Below are 16,192 nucleotides of genomic sequence, written 5' to 3'. Positions count from 1 at the left end.
TTTTGTAATACAGTTTTAAGTTTTAAAAATCAAGGAGTTCGTTCATTCGCCTAACTAGACGGGACACTTTTTTAACTGTAAATCCTTAGATTCTGTTAAGATAGTTTCTCAGTTACAAGTATTCAGGGCTTGAATCTCTTTGAATAGGTTTAACTTGATGATTAATTTGATGACTTTCGTTATCCCATTACAACCAGATTCGTTTTAACCAAATAAACAAAGACGCATATTTTATAAAGAGAACCTAAAAGTAGAAAATATCTATCTATTTTTTTTAAATAAAAAAAAGATTAACCTTGTGAATGCTCTCAACTCTAGTAAAAATGTCCATAAAATTTTCCTGTTTGAAAAGTAACCAAATAACTCACATTACATCAGCATCAGCATCAGCATCAGCATCCTATTAGAAGTATATGGATAACTTCTTATCTATCATATCCTGCACAATGTTACACTGCTCCAACAATCTGCTTAAACTCCTCTCATTCACATTCACCTTCCTCTCTTCTTCTTCATCTTCTTCTTCTTCTTCTTCTTCTTCTTCTTCTTCTTCTTCTACATAATCAACCGCCATTTCAACTTCTTCAACTTCAAACGGAGCCTCCGCTTCCAAATCCTTGTAATCCCGTTGTTCCAACCCGGGCCTTATCATAACTTGCATCATTTCATCTAGCGACAGTGATTTCAGATTACACGATGATTCATCTTCAAAACTTTGTAAAGAATCGTCATGTCGGTCCAACACATACGCAGTTGCATTAGATAGACCGGTCAGCTGCCAGTTGAATATCCGGCGGAAGATTACCGTCCACTTTGGAACCAGGCAGTAGGTCGAACCGTGCAGCTCAAGCCTCACGCAAGTTTGTATCAACGTAGACGCTTCTCTTTGGGCCATGTGTGACCCGATTAAAGGAGTCAAGTACGTCACCAACAGCTGCTCAAGTTGCACTTTCTGGTTGTGGATATCAGACCCAGTCAAAGAGCACCAAGATTTGTTGTTTGGTAACTTACAGTTATTCAAAGTTTGAACGAGAGGCTCGATTCTTGAAGCCGAGCTCCATCCGACACTAGGCAGATAAGATTCCAAAATCTGGTAATCGAGTAACAAGACCTCAGGGCAGGGCCAGCTGGCAGGGTTTGACTTTACAGCATCACAAATCTCTTTAACGGATTCATCGACAGCTTTGTTGATGGCTGAAATGCATTCTTTTGGGCTGGTTTTATGAGGATTAAAGTGTAAGCGGTCCATAACTAATTCGCGTGTTTTAACATAGTGAACAACGGGTTGTACCGGGCTCTCACTTGCAAGCCAATCCAGTGCCTTTTTTAAACTCTCGTCACTGTCGATTGGGAGAACAGAAACCGAGCAGATTTTTGATTTATCGATTCGATTGAGCCCTAAATTTTCAACTATAGTTGACGGGCTGCAACCGCTTAAGACCAACAGCGGCAACCGCGAAGCATGAGGAATTAAAGATATAATATTATGAAGGCGGATCTTTTGCAATTCCCATGAGAACAAGTCAGATGCTAAAAACATGACCGCACTTGCACCCAAAACTGCTTCTTCAACAAGATCATCATCAGCTTGTATGTTTCTAATCACCGACAAATAATAAGTCAAATCACTAGATGATTTTCATATTGTGACACCTGGCAAAGACGCTACTATCTCCTCATCATTGTTACTGATATTTTCAGGCATAAGCTTATACAGCAACCATGAAGCCCGATCCAAAGAAGAAAATAATAATTTCCAGCAAATGCAATTAGGATACTTGTTACGTTTACCGAGCGTAGCGGCTACCGCATAAGAAACATTAAGTCTGGACCGCAATTGTTGTTGTTTCTCGTATCTCTCGCGCATTACACGGTCAAAGTCAAAGTCACCCGCAACTTCTAATTGCTTCACGAACAAAAAAGATCGAATGAAAACATGGTAAGATGAAATGAAAGTGAAAAAACAAGTGTACCTCTTTGCATTGGCGCACTGGAGGGCCCAGTGAAAGGGAACTTAATGCAGCAGTTGCTGCCAGTTGTTTTTTGTCACGTAAATCTTTTTTTATAAAAGCACGGCGTCTCCATAGCCTACATCGAAATAATAGATTTAAAGATGCATCACATGAAAATATCTTTTAAATCAATGGTACAAAGTACAAACTAGTACCTGAATATTAGCTTAAGTTTTGCCTCTGCAACTTGTTCATCTACGGATGTATCAATTTCATTTTCATTTTCATTTCCCGCTTGTTGAATCATGTTTTCAGGTTCGAGTTTCGCTACTTCTTGGATAACTGGATCTTCTTCAACAGGCTGTACATCTGGCAATGTTTCTTCTACATATACATTATTCGCAAACATGTTTAACTGGTTATGCTTTTCAAGAGTTCCTAAACAGTTTATCAAAACTTGGTTTTGTGAAACTTGTAGACACAGATTTGGGAGACTTAAAAGAACTACTAGTTTTGAAAATATCCTGTGGTGAGGAACTTGAAAGTTTCATGCTGTCAACTATTGCTGGAATGGAAACCACTGGTCGCAGTCGTGTGTCGATTTTGACGAATGCTTCTTGTTGCATATCGTTTGAAAAAATTGGAGTTTGGCTATCAACGGCCTTTGCAAAAAATGGAATCTTTTCTTTATGAAAAACGGGTGATTCTGGTTGCGTATGGTCAACCGGGAAAACTTTCGGAGGCAAAGATTCCATTAAACGAGTGGGAGGAGATAAAACGTCGGCCACAATAGTTGTGGATCTCTTTAGATGAACAAGTTTTGAGCACTTTAAATGGTATTCAGTGTCTCCATTTAGAAATTGTCCGTCCTTTACCATATATGGCTCGTCAAATTCCTTTATAGAGAATCCGTGATATTCCAAAAGGTCTTCCATGTCTTCCTCCTGAATTTAAGTAAATACTAAAACTATAAAACAATGATTACAAATGGTTAACGAAACTAAATTAGTGAAAGAAAAATTACCTCCATTCCAAGCCATTTGGCGACTTGGATAACGGGAATTCCTTGGTTATTCTGCAGGCCACTGTGTAGAGCAGCAAGTGCTTGAGTTCGTAACTGAGGAAATAAAGTTCATAAATGGGTCAACATGGGTGGCAATTCATGAAAAAAAAAACAAAACAGCTTTTGGTTTGGCTAGCAAAACCCGTTTTGTTAACTGTTTAATAAATGGGTTAACCCAAATACAACAAGTTTAAATGTGGCTTAATCTGTCAACCCATTTAAGGGTTTTTTTTTAAAGTTTATATTTCGATTTTGAAGATGAAAAATGTTATTTTAAATCTAAATGTTTTGATTTATAAATTAATTACTCATTTTCTAATCATTTTCATTCACTTCTTCTAATATCGAGCAAAATATATATATCAAAGTTTGTAATTAGAGATGAGAAGTAAAGAAATAAAAAAAATAAATTAAATCACACCAATTACAAAAGGTTTCATTTGACTCAGAAGTAACTGAATGCTTGAATTATTACGATGTCACTGGTTGTAACTCATATTAACAAATAAACATTGAAAGGATCAACACAAAAGACGACCCGAACATGACAAAAATTAAATTGGATTCGTCATGACACGGCGCAAATAACTATTGGGTTAGGGTTGAAGAATCCCAACACGCGAACCCGCCAACCATCAACCCGACACGATTGACACCACTAGTTAACATCACATGTTTATGAAGCAGTTGGGTCAACATCATCACAAGTAAAAATAGAACGGTCGTGTTTAACCAATTTAATATAATAGGTCAACCCATTTACGCACTTCAATCTGGCAACCTGTCTAACCCATTTACTATAGCACGCCAACCTGTTAACACGATGACATTAATTACAACCCGATTACTACCCAGTACCCACCCACCTATTTACAGCCAACCCGTATGACTCGTTTAGATAAATGGGTTACACGTGTCATGTTCGGTTCATCAATTCAACATTTCAACCCACCAACAAGACATGATTGCACCCTTAACTACTTATGAATGGGTCGATTTGGGTTATTTTTAAGACAAACGTCCTAAACTACTTTATTCAAAGATTCAGATCTAAACCTGTTTCAACGTGTTACCTAAAAGCCCATATATATAAAAAATAAATACATAAAAGAAGACTAGACCTTGCCAAAGTGAGCATGCATTAAGCATGCTTGAAGATAGCTAGCCTTTCTAACCAGACGAAAGAATGCTATAAAATTCCCAGTTCTGCACGATCTGAAACAAAACAAGAAAATATAATGAGCCGTGTTAAAAGAACATGCATGTTAACAATCTAATAGATTATACAAACCTAGCTACATTACGAGCAAACAGAACTTGTTCAGCTTGTCGTATCCCAGGTGTCATCTTGGCAAGATCGAGTGAGAGTTCTGAAGGTTCAACCTACAATGACTTCCACGTGTCAAAAATACCATTGGCTACATAAACTACGTAGCATAAACATGTTTGCAGATGACTTACTTTATAGCCTGGATGTTTGTCCAATTTGAGAAGTGCATAATAACCTCTAAATTCTCTTTCTGTGGGCACCTCTATTCCATTCTTCCTGTGGTCATCATACAACTGGAATAACTCAACAGATGTTTTGTTCATCTGTTCTATGTTAAGATGCGCATCAAATCCCTCTGAAAAACCTTCTCCTTTCGTGTATTCACATAATTCATGCATCGCAATAATATGAAGCCGTATCTGACATCCAGAAACAGCACATAAGTTATTGACAAACGGAAATCCAATCATGATCTAAATTCATCAAAAGCATAATGTAAAAAGTAATAAAAAAAGCTCACAATACAATACGTAGAGGTGGCCATACATATACCTTTTGTACGGACTGGGTTCATCAAAAACAACTTTCTCCAAAATTTTCATTTTCTTATAAAATGGTTTAGAAGGTTATATGCATGAATCACTTCAATTCATTCAACGCATTTTGACCTGTTCCCTTTTTAAGCTTTCCATTTTCTTTTTTCTTATTTTACATGCTTGACCCATTATAACAAAAATATCAGCCTGCATTGGCCAATTCATAAGTAAATATGTTGTATTTGCCACATATATATATATGGGTTGATTTATTCTACAAAGGATCACAAAAATGAGAAAGATGAGAAGAATTTGTGGCCTAAAAAAAATAAGTAAATAAATCATAACTCAAAATATAAATCAAAATGAAAAAAGTTTAAAAACAATTTAAAAAATAAAAATAAAAAATAAACTAAAATGTTTCCCCCATCATCCTTGTTCAAATAAAAAAAAAGATGATTGTGTCTTTCTATTTATCATTGTGTTTTTTGTTTATTTTCGTCATTGAGTCTTTTTTCCTTGACATTGTATCTTTTTTCCTAGATATTGTGTTATATTACTCAACATTGTGTTATATTTTTCTCGGTATTGTGTTATATTTTGCAATCTATTGTGTCTTTTTTATTTATCATTGTGTTTTTTTTCCGTCATTGTGTCTTTTTCTTTTAATGAACAAGGACGACAGGGAAACATTTAAATTATTTTTTTCGTTTTTGACTTATATTCGAGTTATGGTTTTTTTATTATTTTTCTTGAACTTTTTTTGAGGGGTTTTTTTAAGGTCACAAATCCTTCTCACCATTCTCATTTTTGTGACCCTTTGTATTTTAGCCTAACCCTACATATTATAGCATCGGGGTATGGATACATTGTACAGTATATGTTTCAAATTTCAATGGTTCAAAATAGTTAAAAACACCGCGTCTAACAACAATAATATTGTAAAAGAATGTGTTGTTTAGATTGAGTTATTTAAAAGATTAAAGGACGAGAACAAACCATCTGCTCAAGCATAGTTATAGCTCCAAGATTAAAGATATGCTGCATCCTGAGGTCCATCCTGATGGCCCTCATCCTGTCCCACAGGAAGTTGTATAAACCAAGAAATCTATCATCATACGGTTGATCCAGCAAGTTCAGAAGATAATCCATTGTCTTCTGCAAGATTTCCATCGGTCGTATAAGTGCAGCTTCCCTCTCAGCAGTCCTAGTGTACTGAAAATTGCACCGAAACTGTTAGGAACAAAGCGGCGCGCGGAAGCGAAACAGCACACACATGCACCACGATAAACACGCATAAACGAAAATATAAACGACACAAGAATTTAACGTGGTTCGATCCCCGCGAGGGGACCTACGTCCACGGGCTGCAACTAGGTTTTCTTATTAGCTCAGAACCAAGATTACAATTACATGATGGGATATATATAATAAACAAGATTAGGGTTAAACATAATTAGGAGCCAAAACCGGGCCTCCTAATAAAACCGGCCCAAAGGCCTTCATAACCCAACAATCTCCCACTTGAAGGCCTTGCGATAAATTCCAGCCTGCCATCCAAGTAAATATAACAATCTCATTCATCCAGTAACTCTAGTAATCTTCAGTAATAGAAATCTACCAAGCCTCCAGTTCCAAGAACTAGCTAAAACTTCAACAAAAGAAGTTCTCCAAGCCTCCAGTTCTCTAGGAACAAACTAAGATTTCTACCAATCCACACCCTGGTTGCATCCGCCCTTCTCATCAGTTACCTGAAAGGCCTATTGAAGCTCCCGAAAACTCCAATCCGGTCATCCTAGACCCAGCCATGACAAAACTCGCCAATGACTCATCCTCAATCTTAACCGACTCTCACTTACTCACACAACCGGCTTCAAAGACTTCCAGAGGATAAACACTCTCCAAATCAGCAGACTATACCAGGAGAGATTTTCACATTCGGATTTCCCAGTCTTCCGAACTCAACGTCCCTTTGGAAACAAACCTAGAACACACCGCGTGCTCCCACTGTTACCAAAACCCCGAACATGTTCAGACCTCCGAATACGCTCAAGCTAACATCACTGTGGCTCCAGGCTTCATGTCTGCAAACTGAAACCCCTTAGCTCTACCTGATTCAGCGAGCCAAGACTTTATAACTCGAAAGTTGGTTCACTTCTTCCGACGATACAGAGACCGTATCTTCCAAAGTCTTTAACTAAAAGATTCAACAATGCTTCATTGAAGTGAGTAACAAGAAATAAAGCATACCATAATCTTGAACCCATGAGTCGTCACCGCTTTCACTGAGTCCCAATGCATCAACCTCAGATACATTCTCAAAAGCAGAATTCCAAATCATTCGACATCGACTCTTAAAATGTCTCACCTCTACGCAACCTACCAAGTCGACTATGCCCAGCTCCCACTGTTTCTGTTATCCCAACCCATGCCACACCAACACTCCATGAGATGAACCCCACTCGTACTATCCCGGCAAATAACTTTACCCAACACGAGATTATGAACCTCTCAAATGGTGTACCACTAATCACCACCAAACAAGATATAACTTCACAATTCCAAACGAACAAGAAGTAATAATCACAGTTTCGAACCAGCTAACAGGCAAACAACTATAACAACAGTAGAACTTTCATAAAATCAAGCGGTACCAAGGGTTCTATGACCGTACACACGATCAGTTAACTCAAACCCTAACCGAAAGATCATCCAAACGAGCAATAGTTTACATGACTTGCCACTAACCTCATTTTTTTTTTCACTTATGCCGTCACCAGCACACCCGCTGGTTCCATTTTCTCCAAGTTTATCCATCACCAGTACTATATCCAAGTTCACATGACAAACCAATCAACCAAAATCCATAACCGTCAACATTCCGATCATAACCACCTCGTCTTCAGTTATAACAATAACCAACGAGAACAAATCGAAGACAGTGAACAGACACAACAAGGGCACGGGCCTAAACTTGACGATTGTTCAACAGATGACTGCCAAATAAACCGATTTGCTCTTGCAATAACCGATAAATCAACTAACTGTAAATAAACTATATAAAGTTACCTCAGACTAATCTCTTGCAAACAAATCTGAACCCGAACCTAAATGGTCTTCACAAAACCGGGTTAAAATAATAATGGTTGATAATAACGCCAAAACCCAAACTTGAAATACTACCAAAACCCAAAAACCATAAAAAGAACACAAACTAAAAGTTGTATGTCCTGATGTTCTTTTTGGCACAAACAGTGAAACAAGAAAGGCCTAGTTTCAAGAAAAAACTCCACTAGCTCCTTTTTGTTTTTCAAACATGGTCCAGCAAAAGAACAAAATAATCTATGGCCCACCTAGGGTTTAAAATATTGATACCTGCACTTGCAACTTCTGTTACACATATCTGGTTAACACACTTGCCGTCGAACCACGGTGGCTCGGCATTCGGCAAACTGCCCAACAGCCTCCGTCACCGGCGATCGTTAACACGATTCTGTTCAGCGACCTTAAAGCATTATCCGGCTAACATAACCTGGTCAACTCCGGTTGCTCCTCCTTCGCCGAATCGCCGGAAAACTGATGAACCGGCCACCTCGCAACAGTCACACCTGCAACCTTTATTTCACGAACCAGAAAATCACAGTCGAAATCAAGGGATACCCACGACTTTCTCAGATTCGAACACGACAGCCAAAACCAAAACCGAAACTCTATTTCGACAAAACAGAAATCGTACGGAATCCAAAACTAATATGTGAAATCGTAACCAGTGCAACAACCTGTGTGTTCAACGAGCCAAGGCTCTGATACCACTTGTTAGGAACAAAGCGGCGCGCGGAAGCGAAACAGCACACACATGCACCACGATAAACACGCATAAACGAAAATATAAACGACACAAGAATTTAACGTGGTTCGGTCCCCGCGAGGGGACCTACGTCCACGGGCTGCAACTAGGTTTTCTTATTAGCTCAGAACCAAGATTACAATTACATGATGGGATATATATAATAAACAAGATTAGGGTTAAACATAATTAGGAGCCAAAACCGGGCCTCCTAATAAAACCGGCCCAAAGGCCTTCATAACCCAACAGAAACTTTGTTACTCGTTAAACAATATATACAAACAGAACTCATTAAAGAAGGCAGTGTGGAATTTTTTTTGGATTAATTTCATATATACCCTTATAAACAACATAAATATCATATATACCCAAACAATACTTGAAATATCATATATGCCCTTACAAAGTAACTAAAATATCATATATGTCCTTATAAAACAGTTAAAGTATCATATATACCCCTATTCAATAATAATAATTTAATAAATGGCCATTTTATCGTTATATTTCAAAAAACTTAACTTTCATATATGCTCATTTTTAACGAATAGACCATTCTACCCCTTCCAATTACATAATGTGTTTATACCCTATGCTATTATTTTAATTTTAATCGACTTTTCTCACATTTAACAACAACCAAATTGTCTCTCGTCACTTCTTCAAAATTTATTCGAAGATTTATCACATCGAATGGTCTACATTATAAACCTTTTATCGCATCTAATCAAACTAGAGTAATATGGTCATTTAAAATTTTTTAATGAATTGGATATATATGATATATTAATAACTTTGCAAGGGCATATATGATATTTTTAGTTTTGCATGGGTATGTATGATATTTTCAATATTTGTAAGGGTATATATGAAATTGCCCCTTTTTTTAACCTCAAATGACAAACAAAAATATTAGCAAAACAAGTTGAAAGAAAAGTGTATTTAATGTAAACCTCTAAATGATGCTTATTCATAGATTAAGATCATACCTACTGGGCTACTGTAATAATATTATATTTCTAGTCATAGTTAACGCATTAATGAGTTAAAAGAAAACGCAGAAGAGCAACAAAATGTTTGTGGGTCCACCGCCCAATGTTAAAAGCAAGCCCAACACGCTAACCTTTTTAACTGCAAGATATTCAGTTGTGTGGTTCCTATCCCCATCCAAACGTTCATATTGATCGAGATCTCCTTTCCTCTCTCGCTCTGCTCTTTCTTGCTCTGAAACAGTAATCAGCAAATAATAAGTGCAAGGTTGTTAAAGATCATTCACATTAAACGGCTTTCAATACACTTAAAAGTCTGGAACTACAAAGATCTGGTGACTAACAAAAGTCATGCCCTCTCAAAAATAACATAAATATATAAGTGACTGGATAACTACAAAGATATGGTGTTTCAGTCTTTCAGAAAAAAAAAAAAAAAACTAGACATGTAAACATACTAAAACTCGAAACAGAAAGGCAATAACATCCAAGGCATCAACTATTTGTTTGATTAAACTTAGGAGACTTTTTTATCAGTCGATAATATGTTTATATTAGGTAGAAAAAGTTTTAAAAGTAAACACCAAACATTTAATTTTTTATCAATCGATAATAAGTACCCTAATTAGATAATCAAATAGAGCAAAAAGTCAAATAAATAAGAAGTCTAAAGATATTTTTAAGTTCAGTTAGCTCAACTAATAAAAGAACAATTTAAATCAAAATTTAGGTGAAATATAGAACCTGCTTCATAATTTGTGTTATTCTTAATCTGTGTTTGAAATAAAAAGGGATAGACGTAAACCTTTTACAGTAAAATAAAAGGGCTTTTCTAACACAAGCTGTTGAAAAGAGGATCATTTAAAAATTCAACATGAGCTGGTTTTGAACGCTGAATGATAGGTGTAACCAAAAAATATATTTACTTAACAAATAGAAAGTATTCTTCACTATCCACTCCAGTCTCCACAAAGAAGGCAGACTATAACTGCATAAAAGGAAGGAGAACAGAGACAACATGTGCCCGTTGTTTTTAAAAGCACAAGATGCACCGAGGCAATAGTATCCCCGATTCCCCGGTGCCAAGGCGAGAGGAGAAGACGCACACATCACGTACACAAAATATATATATATATAGGGTAAGGATCCTAAGAGAACCCTTTGGAAATTGAGAACTTTGAAAACCATTTTGAGCCACAAAAAAACCTCTAAAAAAATATTCAAAAAAATCATAAAACGAAAAAAAACAAAAATTTTTAAAAAGTAAAAAAAAACAAAATTCTTATATTTCATTCCGGTTTCATAAAAAATTTAAAAAAAAAAAACACTTCGTATTATACACATGTGTATAATTTCATTCGATCTCTAGTTACATAATGTACACATATGCACATTATCATTTACCATAAATTGTACATATGTGTATAAAAAAAACGTGTATAAAATTTAAAAAAATAAGTATTATACATATGTGTATAATTTTGTTAAACCGATATTTTTTTTTCAATTTTTTTATTTTTTTTTATAAAGCCGGGATGAAAAATAAATTTTTTTGGTTTTTTTACTTTTTTTATTTTCGAGTTTTTTTTTTGTTTTATAAATTTTTTTTTTTTAAGAAGAGTGTTTTTTGTGGTCTAAAATGGTTCTCAAAGTTCTCAATTTCAAAATATATATATAGCATTTTTATATTCATGAAGAGCTTCTATCATCACACGCAAAATTAGATATAGCATATATAAATAACCTCTATGTATAACCTAAAAAGCTATATGTATAACCTCTATGTAAGCAACACTGCTTCTTGCGTATTATTTAATTTTATTCCATATAACCAACAGTCAAATAACTTAATGTTGGTTGATACAAATCTCAACCATACATTCACAACCTCTGGCTGGTCAACTCACTCATAGTTTAGATGCTCATAATACCAAAATATTGACATGGCCCTTGGTAGAGCTCAGACTGATGCAAGATGCAGCAATTTCTGTTAGTTTTAACAAACTCAAATACAGAATATTATTATCCCAGCAAGTGTCTCCAATAATGTGGCAACTTGTATAGTATTAATTAGTTTTCATCTAGTATAAATATGTTATAAATGTTATAGTTCGAAGTGTGAAATACAAGTCTATTTCTCCCAATTCTCTGTTCTAATCTATGGTTATATATGTTAACTGATATCCATTTACATGGTATCAGAGCCAAAACCATCTGAATCAATCTGTTCTTAACCAGCCAGCTCGTATTCAAGATAAAACATAAATCTTGTTTTCAAGTCACTGGTTCATCTCACCTTCACCTACCTCCGAATTGCAGCCCCTAATTATGTCACTGCAGAAAAACAATCCACACGCCACCACCGCTGTCTCACGCCTGCGCGTGAGGGCCTATCCCGCATCGAACGATCACTTTTCATTCTTTGTGTCTCATATATCCAAAACATCCCTATATACTTTGATTTTTGATTCTGTGTTCATTTCTGTTCTACACCATGTTCTTGTGTTCAGATCAGTTCTGCATCAGATATCGAAACCTGTTATCAGAAACTGATTTCTTGTCATCAGAAATACCAAGGCTGCATCAAATATTAAATATCTGATCTCCTCATTCATCATTCAGAATACTTTCCAAGTTACATCAGAAAACCTGTTCTATTCTGCACATCAGACCTCTCAGCAAATAGATTCTCGTTTATTTCCTGTTTTCTGATTAACATGTGACTCAGCTTTCTGGTCAAAAATATGGCTGACTCTGGTAAAACCAAAAGTGACTCTGAAAATCACTAGTTCTGTTGTTATTCCTAATCTTGCAGATGTGTCATCTCTACCAACTCGGCTAACTGACAAACTCGATGGCACCAATTTCTTCCAATGGAGCAAGACCATTTGTATCTACCGCGCAGCATCGGGAAAGCCTCTCACCTCACCTCTAATCCTCCAACACATGAAACTCAAGATCAATGGTTGCAAAATGACGCTCGGTTGTTCCTGAAAATCAAGAACTCTATTGATGTGCATGTTCTGTCACTCATCAATCATTGTGAATATGTGAAAGAACTGATGGACGATTAAAAGTCAATCCCGTTGGTTCACTTGCACGATTAAAAGCTCGGTGAGTAGCAAAAGGCTACGCTCAAACATAAGGTTTGGATTATTCAGAAACTTTTCTCCTGTAGACAACTTATCATTGTAACGTATGATTGGGGATTATATCAGCTTGATGTCAAATATGCATTCTTACACGCGGATTTGAAGGAAGAAGTCTATATTGAGCAACCACCTGGGTTTATTGCTTAGGAAGAGGGGGGTCAGGCAAAGTGTGTAGATTAAAGAAATCTTTGTATGGGCTAAAACAATCTCCGCGTGCGTGGTTTGGAAAGTTCAGTACCATAGTTACTAAATTTGGGTTAAAGAGAAGTTCGTATGACCACTCGGTGTTCTTTAAATCTTCAAAATCAGGGTGTATTCTTCTAGTGGTATACGTAGATGAAAGTAATCACTGGCAATGACGAAATTGGTATAAAGAAATTGAAAGACTTCCTTGGAACACGGTTTCAAACAAAAGATCTAGAAACACTAAAATACTTTTTAGGGATCGAAGTCTCTCATTGCAGTAAGAGAATATGTTTGAACCAGCGAAAATATTGCTTAGATGTATTAAAAGAATCTGGAATGATCGAAGCAAAGACTTGTGATGCATCAATGATACCAAATGCAAAGTTGAAAGCAGGTTAAAGAGATCTTCTGGCAAATCCCAAGAAAAATAGAAGAACCATCGGTAAGTTAAACTATCTGACTATTCACCAGGCCAGATATTGTTTTTCTTGTGTGGTTAGCCAGTTCATGTCGTTCCCTAGAACCACACACTGGGAAACTATGTGTCACATTTTTAGATATCTAAAGGGTGCACCAGTTCGTGGAATTTTATATCTAAACAATGGTCATCAGTTGAAACTTGACTCATCATACAATAAAAGGATTTACTGATGCTGATTATAATGGTGACCCAACAAGCATGCACTCTACTACCGGCTATTAGGTTCTCTTGGGAGGTAATCTGGTGTGGTGTCTTGGAAAAGCAAGAAAGAAAAGTGTTGTATCTCGTTAAAGTGCAGAATTAGAATACATAGCTATGGCACAAACTACTTGTGAACTAGTTTGGTTTCGGAATCTTAGAGAAATTGGGTTTAAGCAAACACACCCAATGAACCTATGGTATGATAATCAAGCAACAAGTCATATTGCAAACAATCATGTATTACATTTAAGAACCAAACATATAGAAAGTGCTTATCACTTCACTCGAGAAAAACTTAAAGATGAAACAATTAAAACCCCCCACGTACGGAGTGGTGATCAGCTAGCAGACGTATTCACTAAAGCCTTACCCAAAACAGTATAGCGGGAAGTTATCTTTGCAAGTTTGGATAATAAAGTATAGCAACAAATTACCCCTGCAACTCTGCAAGTGTCTCCAATAATGTTGCAACTTGTATAGTATTATATTAGTTTTCATCTAGTATAAATATGTAATGAATGTTATAGTTCAGAGTGTGAAATACAAGTCTATTTCTCCCGATTCTCAAATATCCATTTACATTATTATGTAACGAAAAGTTTTTGCTATTCTGGTTCACTCTTCTCACTCTATTCTAAGTTCAATTATTTAGGGGTCGTATCCTCTTAAGATCAGTTACTAATTGAGAGATTCAAGTAACGTGTTAGTCCAGTATACCTCTCCATTTTATTTAACTAGTAACTAATTATCATATCTTGAGCATCTGATGTTTGCTTTGTTATGCTTGGTTGGGATCATGATATGCTTTATTTCTCAAACACGTGTGTAGATGTTGTGTAGATGCTGGTCATATGTTCATAACTTGATGTAACTTTTTATACTTCATAAAAAAAAGTTAAAGTTTAGTTTTTTCAAATTTAACAGAGTAACCGAAAAGAGCAGGATAAATTTGTACCTGCAAGTTAAGTGGAAGTCTCACATGTGACCACATTGACTTTGAAAACATGTGATAGAACCCAGAAAACAAAGGATTTATTTATTGAGTAATAAGATAGTTGGCCCGATTCAAGAGGGGCTAATCTCTGATTTAGCCAATTCGAGATGATAACTGGTAAGTCTCCAGTTACAAGATAAACTTGACAATCAAAATAAACAAGACAGAGACCAAGAAAAAGATAAAACCCTAATCCTATTTATTCTAATAAATATTCAAGCTTTTCCATTATTTTAGCCCTTCTTGATTCCTTGACTTGACTCTCCTCTAATTAAGCCCTAGCTGTGGGTAACAAATGGGTTGACCCATCCCACTGGATACTTATAAACATGTGATATATTTACATGAATAGTTAGTTAACTTAACATACAGCTCCATATAGCCATTTTTCCTTATGCCATTATCAACACTGTGTATTTAAATGCATAGCTATTTGTGCTCTACTAAAAGACTAGATGAAAAGAAACCATTAACGGTTTCCTTGAATGAGCGGTTAACTAGACCGCCTATGTGGCACTTTCACCAAGCCTTAAATATATGTGTCCCCTATATCCAAACAGAGGCGTCTTTATGTGGCAAAACTGAAATTACTATTTGTTATTCGGAAGGAGAAAAAAATGATCCTAACTAGAAGTTTCATTACTCATAAGAAATTATATCAGGCATGCAAGATGTGCCAATTAGTTGAGCTTCAAAAACTAAAGCCATGTGTTTAATGTTTATACAGCAGTTAGCCTCAGCTAGAAGACATGAAAACATACCTGGACACATATCTGGACAATATCCAATAATAACCGTTGATGAAACTTGATCTTCAGCATCAGCTTGTAAGTAGCTATTACGTAAATGCCCTGCTGTTGTATCTGAGACTTCAGCCATGAACTTTCTTCTATTCATACCCAAAACATCAGCCTGCTGTGGTTTCTACTGACAGCTTCATTTGGCTCAGGTTGACTAAGTTCATCTCTAAAACGAGCCAACCGCTTCGCTTTCGCTTGCAATTCTCTGCAGTTGATTATCCAGGAATGATAAGAAATGTCAACGAATCAGTTTATTCTAATACAGCACCTATTTGATAGCATCATACCTTTCGGCATCATCATGTACAGAGTTGTGCCCCCGCGTTGATAAAGGTGACCGAGTCCGTTTTGGACCAGACAATTCACTTGGACGGGCTTCAGGTTTATCAAGATCAGCATACGGTGGAGTCCAAACATGACTACCGGGCCTCGTGCTTAATCTGGGAGGAGATACAGAGGGCCTACACAACAAAACAGGAACAAAAAGGTTCAAGAGATGCTTATATCATCCACCAAATGAATATATACAAAAAGAAAGGTTGGTCAAGCTGATATATGCAATAATACTACCAAGACCATACAAAACCTATGTTTGTTTCTAAGAATATTTCTGGCAACCAACAATATTTGGCGCATTGATTGTTTACATATGTATTTCGATAAAATGGTGTTACGGTCAAGCCATACTCAAACCCTGGGAGTTGTAACTGTATACAGGACT

General features: G+C 36.2%; 1 pseudogene across 1 annotated transcript; it reads right to left on the bottom strand.

The window, feature by feature from the left end:
- Window positions 1-301: 301 nt before the first annotated feature.
- On the bottom strand, window positions 302-16,192 carry LOC143601381 (SAC3 family protein B-like; annotated as a pseudogene). Its single transcript, XR_013147639.1, has 10 exons — window positions 15,433-16,192; window positions 9,792-9,892; window positions 5,821-6,036; window positions 4,477-4,704; window positions 4,307-4,398; window positions 4,137-4,230; window positions 2,977-3,069; window positions 2,168-2,896; window positions 1,974-2,088; window positions 302-1,906 (listed from the first exon to the last, which is right to left on the bottom strand). The product of XR_013147639.1 is annotated as an SAC3 family protein B-like (transcript).

This window comes from Bidens hawaiensis, unplaced genomic scaffold (genome assembly GCF_021521415.1).
Source record: "Bidens hawaiensis isolate Kalapana, Puna unplaced genomic scaffold, B.hawaiensis_p1.1 tig00056171_1, whole genome shotgun sequence".
In the NCBI taxonomy this organism is placed as follows: Eukaryota; Viridiplantae; Streptophyta; class Magnoliopsida; order Asterales; family Asteraceae; genus Bidens; species Bidens hawaiensis.
The sequence above is the reverse complement of the archived record's forward strand: the minus strand, read 5'-3'. Positions and strand labels throughout refer to the sequence as shown.